This window comes from Symsagittifera roscoffensis, chromosome 3, assembly GCF_963678635.1.
Source record: "Symsagittifera roscoffensis chromosome 3, txSymRosc1.1, whole genome shotgun sequence".
NCBI classification, from domain to species: Eukaryota; Metazoa; Xenacoelomorpha; order Acoela; family Convolutidae; genus Symsagittifera; species Symsagittifera roscoffensis.
This window is the reverse complement of record NC_087064.1, coordinates 53,569,133-53,584,890: the sequence shown is the minus strand read 5'-3', so window position 1 is coordinate 53,584,890 and position 15,758 is coordinate 53,569,133. Positions and strand designations below refer to the sequence as shown.

At 45.9% G+C, this 15,758-nt stretch overlaps 1 protein-coding gene across 1 annotated transcript in view; it reads right to left on the bottom strand.

Annotated features, from left to right (window-relative positions):
* The window catches only part of LOC134842939 (flap endonuclease 1-like), a 323,491-nt gene that overhangs the window by 126,415 nt on the left and 181,318 nt on the right, over nt 1-15,758 (bottom strand). The gene's annotated exons all lie outside the window — the stretch shown is intronic.

The window sequence follows — 15,758 nt, the reverse complement described above, 5'->3', positions numbered from 1 at the left end:
AAAATGGTTTTATGCTCAAAAGCAGTCGATAAATAGATAGATAGATAAAGACTTTAATTACCTGATATGGGGTAAATCAAAAACAAAATTGAGTTTATACGAGTTGTAGGAAAGGTTATGATAGAGAAGTTATTTAAGTTGTACATGTGTTGCATCGACATTTGACGAAGAAGGTGCAGTAAGAGTCGAGGGAAAACTTTGATTGAAGTGTAACATTAGCCCGGAAGTACATACCGACGGAAAATAAAGCTAGGTCCTAAAATGACTGGCTAGCGTCTGAACACAGCTTAACATGCTTTTAACCGTCTCTACCAAAGCCAGGTCACTGTGGGTTCCATTAACATCGGGTCGACAAAATCGCTACTTTTCAAGGCTATCGGCCAGATCGCGCAAATTCACTAAGTTACATGCAAAAATAGTGAACTCATGGCTGGGTCTCAGAGTATCCCCTGGTCACGAACTAACTCCTAAAAACAGGGCTACTACTTATTATCATATTACTGTTGTTTTTGTTCAGAAGATAAAAATCATCATATCCATCGGAACATGACTACAAATTGCACAACAGGACACAATCAGAAAAGATGAGATGATAGCATATTTGAAATAACTCCAGTTGAACCAGAGCTTGTTTATAATCATGGCACCCTGTTATACAGCGAGAATTCTTCTTTTGCAGAATTTCTGTAATACTGAAAATAAAACTGTGTTTTCAAATACAAGAATTATATAACAAAACGAATCGTACACGAGAGATATACTGTAACATTCGCCCGGAAGATACATATCGACACATAACAAAACTAAGTCTTAAGACGACTGGCTAGCGTCTAAACAGAGCTTTGCATGTTTTTCACCGTCTCTACCAAGCCAGTACTTTTCGGTGGTCTTTTCTAACATCGGGTCGACAAAAACGTTACTGTTCTCCGGCTTCGACCAGAACGCTCAAATTAACTGAATTACATGCAAAAATAGTGAGCTCATGGCTCGGTCTCAGTATCCCCAGACCACGAGGTCACTCCTAAAAACAGGGCTACTACTTATTATATTACTATTGTTTTTGTTCAGTAGATAAAAATCATCATCTCCATCGAAGATGGATCAACCCTTTTCTCCCCCCCCCCCCCAACTCTTAGCACCTCATCCTTGTCAAAACTAATCCAAATATCAATTAAATTCAAGTCAGGACATGACAGGATGCTAAAAGTTCATATGAGTCAATAAAAGTTTTCCGTCCCGAGACCCTTCCGGATTCTTGAGTCCGGTGAATCAAGCTCCTTAAGTTCGATTTCACGACAACACGGAAGGCTGGTTTCTTACCCTTCACCGTTGTTCGCAACGGCCTTGCAACTATAGTAGCAGCACAATAGTTGCAACTCGGAACGTTCTCTGCAATCTGCTGCTGTTTTTCTTCAATTTCGACTTCTTCAATTTCGATAAAGTTGTTCTCGTCAGCGCAACTAATGTTGTTGTTTTTTCACTCGTTTTTGTTTAAAATGGCCGTTTCAGCATTTCTCAGAAATGTGACGTCATCATTCGAATTTTTGAAATTTTAAAATACTAGAATATTCCGGCCTTCACCGTTTGGCTAAACGTTCCAATAACGCCCTTAGTTCTTAAAAACCACCAATCCGGAAGGCTCACTGCTAAAATTCCGAATTCTGCAGAGATTGCATTTTGGCCATTCTGGTCGAATGTCACATACTCCCCGGACAGTCCGGTCAATGTCCTCATTGAATCGCGCAATGTTCTAAATGGTTACAGTGTCATCGAACAGAATTTACAAAATGCACGAAATTACTTTTATCCACGTCACATCGACTCACCGCAGAATATAAATGGCATCATACTACATCACTATAGCCTTCAAATTCTCTCATTAACCTGCACTCTGAGGATATGACTTAAGATAAAACATATTTTCTGACTTCCATTGTCAATGTCCCGATTAAAACTTTTTCTCTTAGATTTAAAAGGTGTTGGCTTGCAGGACAGTCCTGCCAACCAACAAGCTAAAATTATCCTACTATGCTCCTTCCCTTCGGAAATTTTGCTTGTTTATTGTCCTGAATATTAAAACTAAGAAACTTTGTGGTTAGAAAGAACAATGCAACAACCTCCCTCCTCAAGAGATTACTCAAGCCTTCCACGTCACCACAAAGTGATCAATCTTCCTAAGTGATTAAAAACAATCATGCAGGCTGGAATATTTAAATATACTCTTCCCTTAAGCCTTTCTAAATAAATAATAAGTGTCTCTAAAGCCCCTTCTGTTAAAATCAAAATGCAAATTTATAAATGCAACAAATTCAAAACTCAACTAAATGTTTCAGTTTTCAATTGCAACTTGGTTGCTTGGTTTCTCACTTGAGTTTTTCACACACACAAAACAATTCTGAGTTTTGACTTTTCTTCATCATCCCTTTGTTCTCTTCTTTTTCGTCGTTTAGAAGTTCTAAAACTTCTAAATTCTTCCAATTTTTTTTTCTTGCTGCCTCTTGTTTTCTCGACCATTCGTCAATGCTCCATTTCCTCCTCCTGTGACACTGACTCCGCACTTTCGGTTTTCGTGTCTTGTAGCACGTCATTGACTATCCTGACGCTGTTGGAAGCCGTCCTACAACACTTCTGCTCTTCCACCCTCTGTTTACAGCAAGGTAGGGGATCCACGTTTGATTCTCTGTTTCTACAGAAGCTGTTGTGGAGACACAACGTCACGTTTCTCTCCAAATCTTCTTTCAGCATCTCTGCCTTCTCATTTCCACTACGCTCGCTCGTCCTGGAAATTCTTTTCACAGCGGTGGTCACTGCATTCCGATGAGTCACGAAAGCTAGCTTGAAAGCTCCTGGCCCAATGTCCAGCTGATATTCACTGTACACTCTGCCATGTTTCGACATATGCTTTTTCGCATACTCGTACAACCATGCAGTCATGTTAGCTCTGAACCATGGCATCAATCGTTTTCTTGCCCATATCTTCTTCGCTTCCATCGGAATGTTTAGAACTTTGCACATTGTCTCAAAAAGATCTAAATCTTTCAGACAATCTAATTTCCGCAATTGTTCTCTCGTTGGTGCCTCTTGTCTATTATTTTCTCTCACATGAGCTTCCAGCCATCGTATAGCCATCATAACTCCCACTATCACTATTGTTACGGGCTGTGATGAATCTGGTAAACCCATGGAGAGCAGCTCTCCAGAGTCCCAGATCAACATCAGATTACTACGCTTGGGATACCACCAGGTCTGCAGCAAGCAGTGGCAAGGAAACTCATCATGCGTCAACATGATGCTCCTCCAATTACGTTTTCCCGAAGCTTCCAGCAATGGTTCCACTTCCATCATCACTCGGTGGTTTTCATCATTCTCATCTACTGCATTGTAATCTGTGACAGTTGATCCTCCCTGTTTCTGTTTTTCGAAGTCACTGAAGTTCCCGCTCACATATCCCATGAACTTCTTTCCTAGTATTGACTCCAACTCTTCTTTGGTTCTCTCTGGAATTGCTGAGAACATCTTACATAGTAACTCGTAAGACTTTTCAGACATCCTCGCTAATCTCACACACTTCGGCACTGAGAAGGCTTGATCCACAATCGTTCTTGTACTCTTTACGTCCACAGCTACGAAATGTACAGGATATCTGCTCTTGCACATTGGAGCCAACGTTGAGCCCACCAAATATCGTGCTCCTGATGGTCTACAATAAGTTTCGCTGTGTCTGATGTTCATCTCTGTTTCGATTGCTTCCCTCCATTTTCCTATATACTTCTGCTCAGTCTGCAGAACTCCTGGGAATACTTCTACGCTGATGGCTGTGACCATCTCATGTTTCTGTTCTAGATTCAATAGTGACTCTAAAGAACCAAACATGCTGTAGAATCCTAGTGCTGTCACTAGATTCACATCGGTTCCTCCATGGCAATCTGCTATCAGTTCCGTTTCCGTTCTTGCTTTCATCACTACATTTCCAAACAATACTGTCAACTGCTTGTGTTGTTTCTCCAGGGTTTTCACACAGTCTAGACTTCCACAAACGTGACCCTCTAGTCCACAGACTTCCGCCAGACAGCTACCAGGTTTGACCCAGTCTTCTGGTCCCCAGCCAGGCAACACCACTTTATCTTCTCCGTTGCTCTTAGAGGCTGTTATCATCACATTATATATGATGTTGAGGTCACGCAGGTTACAGTCCGCATTCAGTTCCCTCTGTATGTCTTGTGTCGCCCGTAATATTGAGTCAGCGTTGGGACTAGGACACCATGATGGTCTCATCAATTCCCACACTGCCATCAAGCTCGTTCTCAGTAATTCATCTGAGAATCCCAACCCAAACTCCACTCTCTTGTCGGATTTTGGTACTGAAGGTGCAGTCACCTCTTCTTCCAAGACCAGTCCCAATTTGGCCTGTGAATTGTTGACGCTTTTAATCGTTACAAATCTGGACGTCCAGAATCTTAGTAACACCGCCTGCTCATAATCAAACAAGCAATCACGTATGTCTTCACTCAGGAAAGGATTGTACGCTATCCCTAAGATCCCAGATACATAGCTATATGACTTCTTCTTGATCGGTCCACAGTATTCACTGGACTTCGGCAATGCTCCCATAGATTCTTTAGTGAGTCTCAGCTCCTTGTTTGGGAATCTTCTGATCTCATCTATCTTTTTCATCGGTTCCAATTCTTCAGGTTCTTTCATGTTCACCCTCATCGGTTTACTTTGCTGCATGTCCAGCAGTGCTAGCAAGAACAAGGCTTTCGTTCGCTCATCGCCTTCCCTCGACATTTTAACACAAGTGTTTAATGCAGGTACTGAAATCTGCTCTATCAGGAATCTAATGAAACAGAGAGCATCTCTCCGCTTCGCACACGCTACTGCTGCTCCCTCCTGGACTATCAGATCCCTCAGATTCGTCATAAGGAACACCTTTTCTTCTTTTGACCTTTTTCTTTCCTCTGAGTCATATTCCTCGCGAGTCAGTCCCATCATGCACCAGGCGAGCCTGAGTTGTAACTCTGTCCTTACGTAAGGTGCTGCCACGAGAGCATGTATTCTTGGCGTAGTCCTCATTTCTTCTTCGAAATACCTCAATACTACTGCTTTCCATGGAAGGCTCACTAACTGCTCGATCGTCTCCGCCTGCACGTCAGACGACGCCAAAGTTCCATACGCCTTCTGCTTGAGGGTGGTGCCTTGCAACATTGTTTCCAGATAACCCTCCATGGCTTTTTCTTCTTCCAGGGCCATTACATACCCTCTAGCCGAGTTTCGGTATTCCAACATCTCCATGTATCCACCGGTGGGTTCATCTATCGACACTGTCTCAGACACTGTTAGGCGGTTGTATTCCACTGGTGTTAGTTGTCCTGCAACACTTCCCTTTCCATGATTCATGGGAGATGGTTTGAAGTCCCTCATTTTGCTCTCTCCACATTGGCTGAGTATTTCCATTTCTAACATTGCTCCAGTTAGAGTGCGGTCACTCCTTTTGGATTTATAACCGGTTGACTTTATCCCCGCCATGAGAATGGGTGGCACCATCGCTATATCGGTTAATATTCTATCTGTGCCAGACAATTGATAATCACCTTGCCCCAAATCCATGACTTCTTCGACTCGCTTCCTTTTCGCTGAGTTACCAGCTTTCATCGATATTTCTGAATCCACTTTTGTCTTTCCAATTCTCCTCGGCATCACTCTGCTGCCTAACTTCATTTTCATCGCATTGATTTTATCAATCACCATTTTCGATCGCATCGCTCCTCTCCTGGTCCTTGACAGGTACACCACCTCTCCTTCATCATCCTGCGGTGTCATCTTGATGGGAGAATTCGCTTCACTCTCATCAGTGGCTGAGTCGATCAATAATTCACTCAGTCTCCCTTCACACTCATCAAGCTTGTCAAGTACTTCTCTCATCAAGGGTTGATTGAGACCTGTTTTGAGGATGGATTGGGTCCCATAGCTCTGAACCACAGTCCAGACTTCTTCCATGAACGCCACTCTGTCCAGCTTACATCCCGTCCTACTCTCGTGGTCTCGGTGATGTACTTCCCATTCTTCTTCGGGCAGCGTTCCCAAGAAAGGTACTCTGGCTGAGGCCTCTATTCTTCTCCTCCTAGGTGATTCCATGAGGATTCTCTGGTCTTTATTTCTTGAATTGCCAGGAGAGCTGCTCTCCGGCAAATTCCGTTTCATTTCCTCAAAGGCTGACGGAGGTTCTAGTGTCGAGATGCCTTCATCCGCTGGCTCAGTCGTTTCCAACGTGTCTGCATTATTCTCAAGATCACTGAAGATATTGAAATCCAGGCTGGATGTTCCTCCTGTCGATGCCCTGTCGTCTTCCCCACCAGCTTGATCTTGTTGCATGGGTTCTTTCGTCTGACGGCTTCCACCCTGTCCGTCATCTCCTTCTGACTTATCCTTGTTCGAGCTCGATGGTCCTTGTTCGTCATTGTCAGCTTCTTCCTGGAATCTCGGTATGAGCAATGTACCGGCTGATTTATCTTCCTCTTCTCCATGGACCACTTTGATTTCTTCGCAACCGAAGGGTGCTAGGAAGGTTCTCGTCTGCAATATTCCTCCCACTTTCATCTCCTTTTTCACACTGGTCAGGATTAATGAGGCTTCAGGCAATTCTGTCCTGCCTCTCATTCTCATCGGAGCTAAGCCTAGTCCCTTCCATTCCTCATCAAATCTTCCAGGCTTGGGAGTAGCGGCGTTGCTTATTCGCCTTCTCGTCGCTTGATCCGTGTACGCAAATCGTGTGTAATGTAACACGGCGGCATTTCTCCCTACGAAGCATGGATCCATCGTCACCGAGAAATTCCCTACTCTCCTTTCATTGGTTTCGAATGCTCTCAATCTAGGAGTTTGTACTACGGAGACTGCTCCGAGCAGCATCCTTCTTATCAGAGGGAATTCAGGGATTGCCTCCGGTAGCTTCTTGTAATCGCCCCAGTCCTTCGTCTCTTCTCTCACTTTGTGATAGGCTGCTGTGAGACGAGGCACTCTGGTCATTTCACCATTCGTTTTGTCATAGGGCCTCAGATTCCAAAGCTTTGGAAACACCTCGATGTGCCCTCTTTCTACTTCTCCCATGCGGTAACAGAAGTGATCGTCAAAATTGATGACTGTCATCTCTGGCTCCGATATTTTCGCAAATAACAGATCTTCACTCATGAGCTCTCGCAATGCGTGCTGCTCACACCAGTTCAGTGTACTACCGTCCACTGCCGATATGAGGTTCAGGTGCAACACCGACCTCCTATATGCTTCCACTTTAACGTCAGGGAACGCAAAGGTGACTGCTGGTCCATAGATCACTGTCACGAACTCCGTGACTCCTCTGGTCAGCGCCAAGGGATCGATTCTCATAGCTAAGCTCAAATCTGTTAACAGCGGCATGCCTCCAACATGTCGTCTAACATCTTCCTCTCTTTCAATTGTCTCGTCTTTTCCGGTTCCAAAGCGATTTTGCTGCAAGAGATACTGGATAATAGTGTGTCTCAGGTCTCTTATTTTGTTCCACGAGTCCGTGGATTTCTTCATATCCAGATTCCTCACTCTCTCTTTCATCTGCTCTGGACAACGTGCCAGTTTCATCAGTCCTCCCAAGTTTCCGTGGGTTATTGCGATCAATGTCAGAAGTCCATCTAGTCGCAGGTTCTGTATTCCATCCGTAAGCAGTATCACCGGTCCTTTTACGAAACTCTCCGCTCCGAACGTCACGAACAAGGCTATTAATTCCACTATCGATACTTTCACTACTGCTTGGAGGAATTCCTTTATCAAATAGTGCGAGACTTTCGGGTAAACTTTTGCCAAGAAGGACGCGGTCCATCCGACTCCCAACCCTTCTAGCATGCTGTCTGTCCTTTCAAATCCCTCCTGTCCCTTCACTTCCTTGGTCCAGAAGGTTTCCAGAGTAATCTGACACATTCTGTTCACGAACTCAGCTGTCTTTTCTCCGGCATTTTCCGCCAGGTTCACCTCCTTCAACAAGTAGGCGTGTATCTTAGTGATCATTACTGGGCCTTGCTGAAAAGCATCTGCACCCAATGCCGCTACTCTAGGATTCAGGTGTAGCCACTGGTTTGCTTCCGGCTTGGTTCTCAGCACCATCGCTTCCAGATGAGCTCTCGTCTCCAGTGAATTCTTTCTTCTCGTGTCTTCACTCGCCACTTCCATTGCTCGGAACCATAAGTCGTTGGACATTGCCGTGATCACTCGATGGTCGTCATCTATTCCTGGTTTCAGTTTGAGTTGCCGACTGAAGTTGGACAGTTCCAACCCCAGCACTTCGTCCAACACCAACATGTGTAGCGCGTGGTCCTTGAACCCTCTCATCGCGTTTGAGATATCTGACCATACTGCAGGCAGTTCAGCCTTAAGTGGCCTCAGGTTCTCCATTTCTATCATGCGATCCGGGGCCGATATGATCACATCATATTTTCCCTCCGAAAGTAAGGCTACCATTGCATACACAAATTTCAGTCCATCCGGGAGATATGCATATCCCGGAGACAACGCAAATACTACTCTCAACGTCACTTTATTGAATGATCCCTCCTTCGTCGCGTCTACCACTTCACCCATCGACTCCAGGATGTCTTTTATCGCTGGCCATACTGCGTTTTCTGCTGTTGCAGGATCTCTGAGCCTGCTCAGAAAACCTCTACTGTGTAGATGGTCATTGATGCCAGCAAACACAATCGTTATCGGGTTCATCTCTGTCTGCCTCTGTACCCCTATAGCCAATGACACTGATTGCAATAGGTCTAGGTCAACTGCGGCCAGCATTATGACGTCCGGCCAAAACAAAGACTTGGAGGTGTACACGAACTCTGAATTCGTTACTACCATGATTTTGGCCTTTCTCATCTCTGCTTTGTCTTAGGCGGCGAAGATGGTCTCATCTTTCTTTATCGCTGTCAATCCGCCATATCTCTGGGCATCACCCTCTTGGTTCACGAGTTTTGGGTACACTCTCTCCTTCACATGACCAGGTGGTGTCGTCAATTGCCTAAATATCTTTACGTGTTGTCCAATCGGCGCTCTCGCCGTCAGGAATCTTCCTGGCCTTTCTTCACGATTCCTCTCATCATGGTTCAATCTCACATCTTGCAACGGTCTTGCATTCACAGGTCCTATTGTGTTGTTGGAGGGCAGTCCCTCCAAGTCGGCAAATCTCAAGGCCGTCGTGGAGCTGAAATTTATGCTAGCGGCTATCAACCAGTCTACGCCGGTTATCGAGTACAATCTGCTGACGGATAGCGTCGCTCCATTCAGCATCCTCCTTGCATCTTCGATGAAGCTCACTCTCTGTAGCTTCATTAGTTCGTCTTTGTATATATGCCAAGGAGACGGTATGGATCGCGACCACATCAATGAGCCTCTGCTCGGTCTCTCCTCTCGACTGGTACTCGTCGTCTCCGATCTAGTCTCCGATCTAGATGTGCCTGCTACTTCCTCGATTGGTTGGTTGACAGGTCCTATCCTTCTCCTAGGATGAATTGTCCTCCTCATCGGTGCTTCTCCCAACCGATCCTGTACGTCTGTTCTTCGACCTGGTTCACTGGAGCTTTGTTGCCGGTAATTTGTGACGGCTGGGACCGTACCCAAGCGTGTTTCCAGGTTAGGAGGCACAAAGGTGGTGATCACCGTATCACTCACCGTTCCCTCTTCCTTCAGCACTCCTGTGTCAAAGAGTTCTGCTTCCAGCTCATCCAACCGTTCTTGGAAGACTCGATTCAATCAAGCTTGTCCTTCGACACTGTCGAAGTGGATGCCATCTGTGGTCAGTCTGGCTTGATCCATGGCTCTCAATTCATGTTCAATGTCCATGAGGATCATTCTTCCGGCATTTCGATTTGCTAGGTTTCTCAAGATGTTGTTCCATCTCATGACTCCCTCGTTGTGCCTTCTTCCTGATGCTGTCAGGCTTCTTGCGTTCATTGGCACCGTGCAAACGGTCAGTACCGCGCAACTGAACTTCTGCCAGAGAGTAGTGTTCAAACACACCATCATTGATTCCCACAGTGCTTCCTGCTCATCTGATCCTCTGGAGATATCATTCGTCCCAACTAAGATCATCACATTGGGTATCTTCCCTGGATTCATCAGCTCCACCATGCGATATAATTGGGCAATCGTCGCGCCTCCAAAGGCCATCACCGTGGTGACCCATGAGGTCCTCAAATTCGACAGCACTCTGACTAAGCTGTCTCCCAATATCAGGTGAGATGTCCCGAGTGGTGGTTGCTGCAGGTTCACAGCCGGGCTCCAGGTAGCTCGATTGAAGCAGGCCCTCGGATCTGTCTCCGGAACTCCCGTGAAATTATACTTCAATTGATTATTCTTCTGCACGTCTATTACACGAGACACTTTCTTCGCTGGCATCTTCCTTACTTTCCTCTCTGGGATTCTCGAGTTCCCCATGAGTGGTGTCACGTTACTCATCCCTTGTCTGATTACTGTCTGGGAGAGTTGTACTCTGCCCGTATCGTCAATCGTTCCATAGGGTGCAGTCACCCCGGAACCTGGTGCATTCTTGTTAGCGACCAATCGTCCAGCTGTCTCTATCAGTTTTCTCACTGTCTGTTCTACGACGGGATCACCCAAGGTGTCACTAGGATCCGGGATTGTTACTCGGTTCGTCTCTGCTGGAAGCCGTGTCTCCGTTGTTTGACTCATTTCTCGAGGTGTCAAGAGCTCCATCGGGGACTGCCCACGAGGAATATCCCTTGCAGGTATCACTTTCTCAATGGCCGTTGTCAACGCCGCCTGTTCCGATCGCTCTTTGTATTCCTGCCTTAAGCGTTCGATCTCTTGACCCTGCTTTTTGTTGCAGTCTTCAAACAACTTTCTCCACATGTCCCGGTCTTCCTCCATCGCCAGCATGGTCTTCGTCATATCGTCTAACTCCTTCTTCGTACTTCTCAGTTGATCGTTCATCTCGTCCAGATCTTGTATGGTTTCGTTCGTCTGAACCTTCTGCGTTACTTTCGCCCTTTTTGGTGGCACAGCTGCTCTCAGTGGTGAACCAGACGAGGTCGCCTCGCTGTTCATCTCCCGATGCATTCTCGTCAGCCCAGGTTTGGGCTTGGAGGGCATTGGCATCTCACCTGGTTGGTAAGTCCTAGAACTTCCCAATCCAGGCTCATTCGCCAAGTCACTCCCTGAGAGAGCCCCGTTTCTCCACCTCATCACTCTCATGTTCGGGCGGTCTAGTACTCCTCTTTCTCCATATGCTGCCATCAACAGGACTTCCGTGGGGCGGTCCCCACGGTTGTGGTGCCCCAAGATGTTGATCAGGGCGGTCAGCAACATGACCACCTCTGGGTCCTCCAGAGCGAAGTCTCGTTCGATCAGCCGACGATAGATCGCATCTACCATCGGTCCTACATATGCCTCTGCCAGGTCCATCAATTCATCCAGGTTGAAGTTGTCCATTCTATTCTTTTCAAGTTTGATTCGATTCTTTGACTCAAGTGAGCAATTTAAATGATCAATCAGGATCTAGAAAAGAAATCACGAATGTCACACTTGTCAGTTTCACCTTAACATATATCGTTAAAATTTGCTTAAAACAGTTCAGATAAAAAGATATTCATCCTAAAATTTATTAAAATCAATTGGTTTCTAAAATTTTGAAATTCGACCTAAGATTGGACAGTCCAAACTTTGGATCTATTCCCAAGATCGTCATTTATTTGTTCATGGTCACTAACGCCTACTTACCCATGATCTTAATAACCTAACACATAACATAACATAACATAACACACATATCACATATTACATGCAACTTGGTCTTTGGCCTAACACTCTTTCGCACATCACTCAGCCTATACTTAAATAATATTTCTTATGTAGATATACTTGTATGTTCGTATCAGAGAATATCACGTGTACAAGCGCGTACAATTCCCGAGGATGCAGTCTTCCTCTATTTGGATCGTACACTGGAAGCGAAAGCTCCTTCACGTCCATTTCCACAAGGAAGTCCCTCAGCCTCGTCAAAGACAAGACTAGATTTTCTGGGTCCACGTGCTGCTTCTCTGTCGCCCTCGTTACCAGGAAGCATAAGTACTTTCCCGGTATTTGCGACACCGCCGGGGGTAAGGCTGCTACGCCCCCTATCCCTGGTCTTTGCTTCCAAAGGAATTCCACGTTTTTATATTCCCTCTTAAAATCTGCCGCTAACGCTGTCCTAAAACTCATGTCTGCGGTGATTGCTATCGCACATGTTCTGTTTGTGAGTATGAAATCACTGTCTGTTAGTATTATGTTACTAGAATATTCATTTGGTAAATTAAAAGATGACTCAACTACCCTGCCTATATCAGGTTTCTTAGGTTCTTCGCCTGTTTCTGCTTCTAAGTTTCCTGTTTCTCTTGCTATTCTCAATTTTTTTATTATCAAGTTTTCAGTGTGGGTAAGTCCTACCCCCACTCCCCGGACAAAAATATCCATCGGCGTCCCCGTCGATCGCATACCGGGTATTAAGTCAAGATTAGAAGCTGGAATGAGAAGTTTTCCTTCCTGGGCAGCCCAGGAAGGATCATCTCGTTCGGTCTTAATGTATTTCGCGCTTTCGCGATCTACGTCTTGAATCGTAACGCTGGTCTTTTCAGGGTTTGATGTCATGTCGTTCAGCCACTCTAAGACACGCAGGTTCGTCAGGTCTTGTTCATTTGACTGCTGTTGCTCATCGTCGAACTCCACCTCGGGTTTCGACCAGTCGTCAACCCACTCATCGTTGTGATCATCGACTATGTCAATGTCCTGTGACACGGTTATTTCCTCTAAACCCACTACTTCCTCCACTATTTTCTTTAGATCTATCCTCTCCACTACAAAGTCGTCACCGTAAGGATTGTATTTCTTTCTTGGTCTCGTCCCGTCTTTCTGACGAGTCTGCATCGTGAACGGAAGATCTGGTTCCATGTTCTTGGGAACCTCTGTCTGTTCGGAATCCTGCCAATCTTCCTCTGCGTAGGGCAAGGTTTCATCGTCCGCTTCGATCTGTTCGTTTGGATCCAGGTCCAATGGTGTATCCGTACCTTCCTCTACGACTTCGTTTCCATCGTTCTTCTCCCTGGTGCCTTTTTCATTGACCTCACAAGCAGGATCCATCATTAGATAATCCCCTTCTTCCATGTCTGCAGGTATACACCAGTCTTCTGTCGATGGATTGTGTGGCTTGATGTTCTCGTAGTGGGCGGCTCGGCCAGTACTCAGTCTATAAAAGCGTCCCTCCTGGTGTACCTCCGTAATCATGAAGGGTCCCCTCCATTTCTTTAGAAGTTTCTTTGTCCCTTTCGGTGGTATAACGTTCTGAAATACCCATACATAGTCTCCCACCGAGTAAGCTTTTGCGCCAGCTGCTTTCTTGTCGAATCTTTTCTTTTGCCTTGCCTGTGCTTGCTGAGTATTTCGTCTACACAGATCGTTCAACTCCTGTTGACGTCTGATCACATCCCTTACGTAAACCTGTGGAGATGTTTTCTTTCCCTCATACTCTGGGTAGAAGAATGTCAAGGGTAAAGACTTCTCGTGTCCCGTCAGCATCATGTGTGGACTGACTCCAGTGGTGGAGTGTTGCGTGCTATTATAAGCTCCCATCACCTGTGGAAGGTATCTGTCCCAATCGGTCATGTACCTGGAACAATATACCCTCAGCATCGACACTAACGTTCTATTCTGTCTTTCCACCAAGCCATTCGTCTGAGGGTGGTATGTCGTGGAGTGAGCCTGAGCGACTTGTGACCGTCTCATAAGCTCTTTCGTAAGCTCGCCTACGAAAGCCGTTCCATTGTCCGATTGAAACGTCATTGGACAACCATGTCTTGCTATCCACGTATTGATCAGGTGGTCGCATGTCTCTTCCGCCGAGGCAGTTATGCAGGGCACGGCCTCTGCATACTTCGTGAAGTGATCTATCATGACCAAGACTTGGTTGTAACCGCTGTCTGTCATGCATATCTTCTGGTGATCTATCTGCACCACCTCGTTGAATTCAGACGACTCAATTGATTGTAAAGGAAATCGCAACTTCCTAGGATCCTTGACCTGTTGGCATGACAGACATGCTGTCACCCATTTCTCGCATGCCTTTTTCATCCCAGGCCACTCAAAGCGCTTCAGGATCCTCTGATACACTTTGTCGATCCCTTGATGGCCCATCTGATCATGCGACCTGAATAATAGTTCTGTCTGATAGAGTTGCGGCAACACTATCGCGTTATATTTGTATAAGACCTTGTCTTCTTCTCTTCTCCTGCAAGCCACGATCCCGTCCTTGTTCAGATATAATCTTCCCTCCTTCTGCATGAAGTATTGTCTCAGGATCCTATAGCTGTCTTCTTCCAGGTCACCTTTGTCAGGTGCACCGTTTTCTATCCACCTTTTTAGGTTGCTTGTCATGCGATCATTTCTCTGCGCCCTTAGAAGGTCCGAGAGTCTGTATCTCGCCTTCAAGTACGTCTTCATGACTCTCATCTGACTATTCAGCTCGTTCGGCTGATGTGTGTCTTCTTCCATCTTAACGCACCAAATCTTCGCCAACGGTCGTGTTTCTTGCTGAAACGGCTGAAGATCAGTCCTGACTACCTCTTTCTGCGGCAACAGGCTTATCGAACGTTTCGATACCGCTATCGTTTCTAAGTCATCCGCTGCGTTGTCAAAGACTCTTTCGCTTGGTATTAGGTAGCGATCACTGTCAGGATCCTGGTACACTTCTCTGTCCAGGTCCTTTGCCCGAGTTTCCACTAGTAGCGTGTGTATCGCTAGTTCTGACAGTTCCGATCCCGAGGTCGAATTCCTGTCGGAATAGGTATCCATTCCTGAGTTTCGGGATTCATCATCCGTCGAAGGTGTTGTGCTGGAGACTGCACGCTCCTCCAGATCATGTCTGTATTTCCTTCGCATCCATCTGAACTCCCCGGACAAAACCTTGTTCTCCAGGTCCTGTTTCTCATCAGGAATTTTCTCGTCTATCTCGGACTCCCCGGACCAATTCACTTGTCCCGGGTGTTGATCTTGTGATCGCTGGTTTTTCTCCTTATCCTTCTCCCCGGACAAATAGTCTTGCAGCAAATTTTGTTCTACAACTTCACCCTCTTTATCCCGGTCCACAAAGGTGACGGTTTTCTTTTGCTTGCCGCTCTCCTGTTCTTTCTGTCCGTATGAAGTACTATTTAAAATCTCTTGGGGTATTGAGGATACTAGTTGCTGAACTATTGTCCTACAATCCCTCTCGTTCTCTTCGTGCTGTCGTCTGGACGGCATGATCTTCACTTTCTCTCTGACTGTTAGCGATGCCACTGCTGCTGTCCACTCGGGGTTATCTCTGGTCACTTCTCTTTCTAACAATCCACCCAGCATCCGCATCACTTGGGGTGTGACTTGCACCGTTTTATCCAAAAATGAGAGGCTGTTTATATTCATGCGAGAGAGTTCTTGCTGGACCAGGTTCGAGCGCAGCAACAGATCCAATGGGACCGGGTCCTCCCTTGACAGGATCTTTATCTCGGCTGCTTTCTCTACAGGTAACTCAGGATGCCCTGGAATTGGATGTCCAGACTTATCCAACCATCTCGTTAAGGGAAGCGCTTCATAAGTTTCTTTGTCCAGAAACGAGAATCCATCCTTTACTTCCGCCTGATTGGCCTGCTTCTGCTCCAATCTTTCATAGAACTCAGTTTTCTTACTGAGGCTGTCAGCATTCTGGTGTTTATCACGCATCCTAT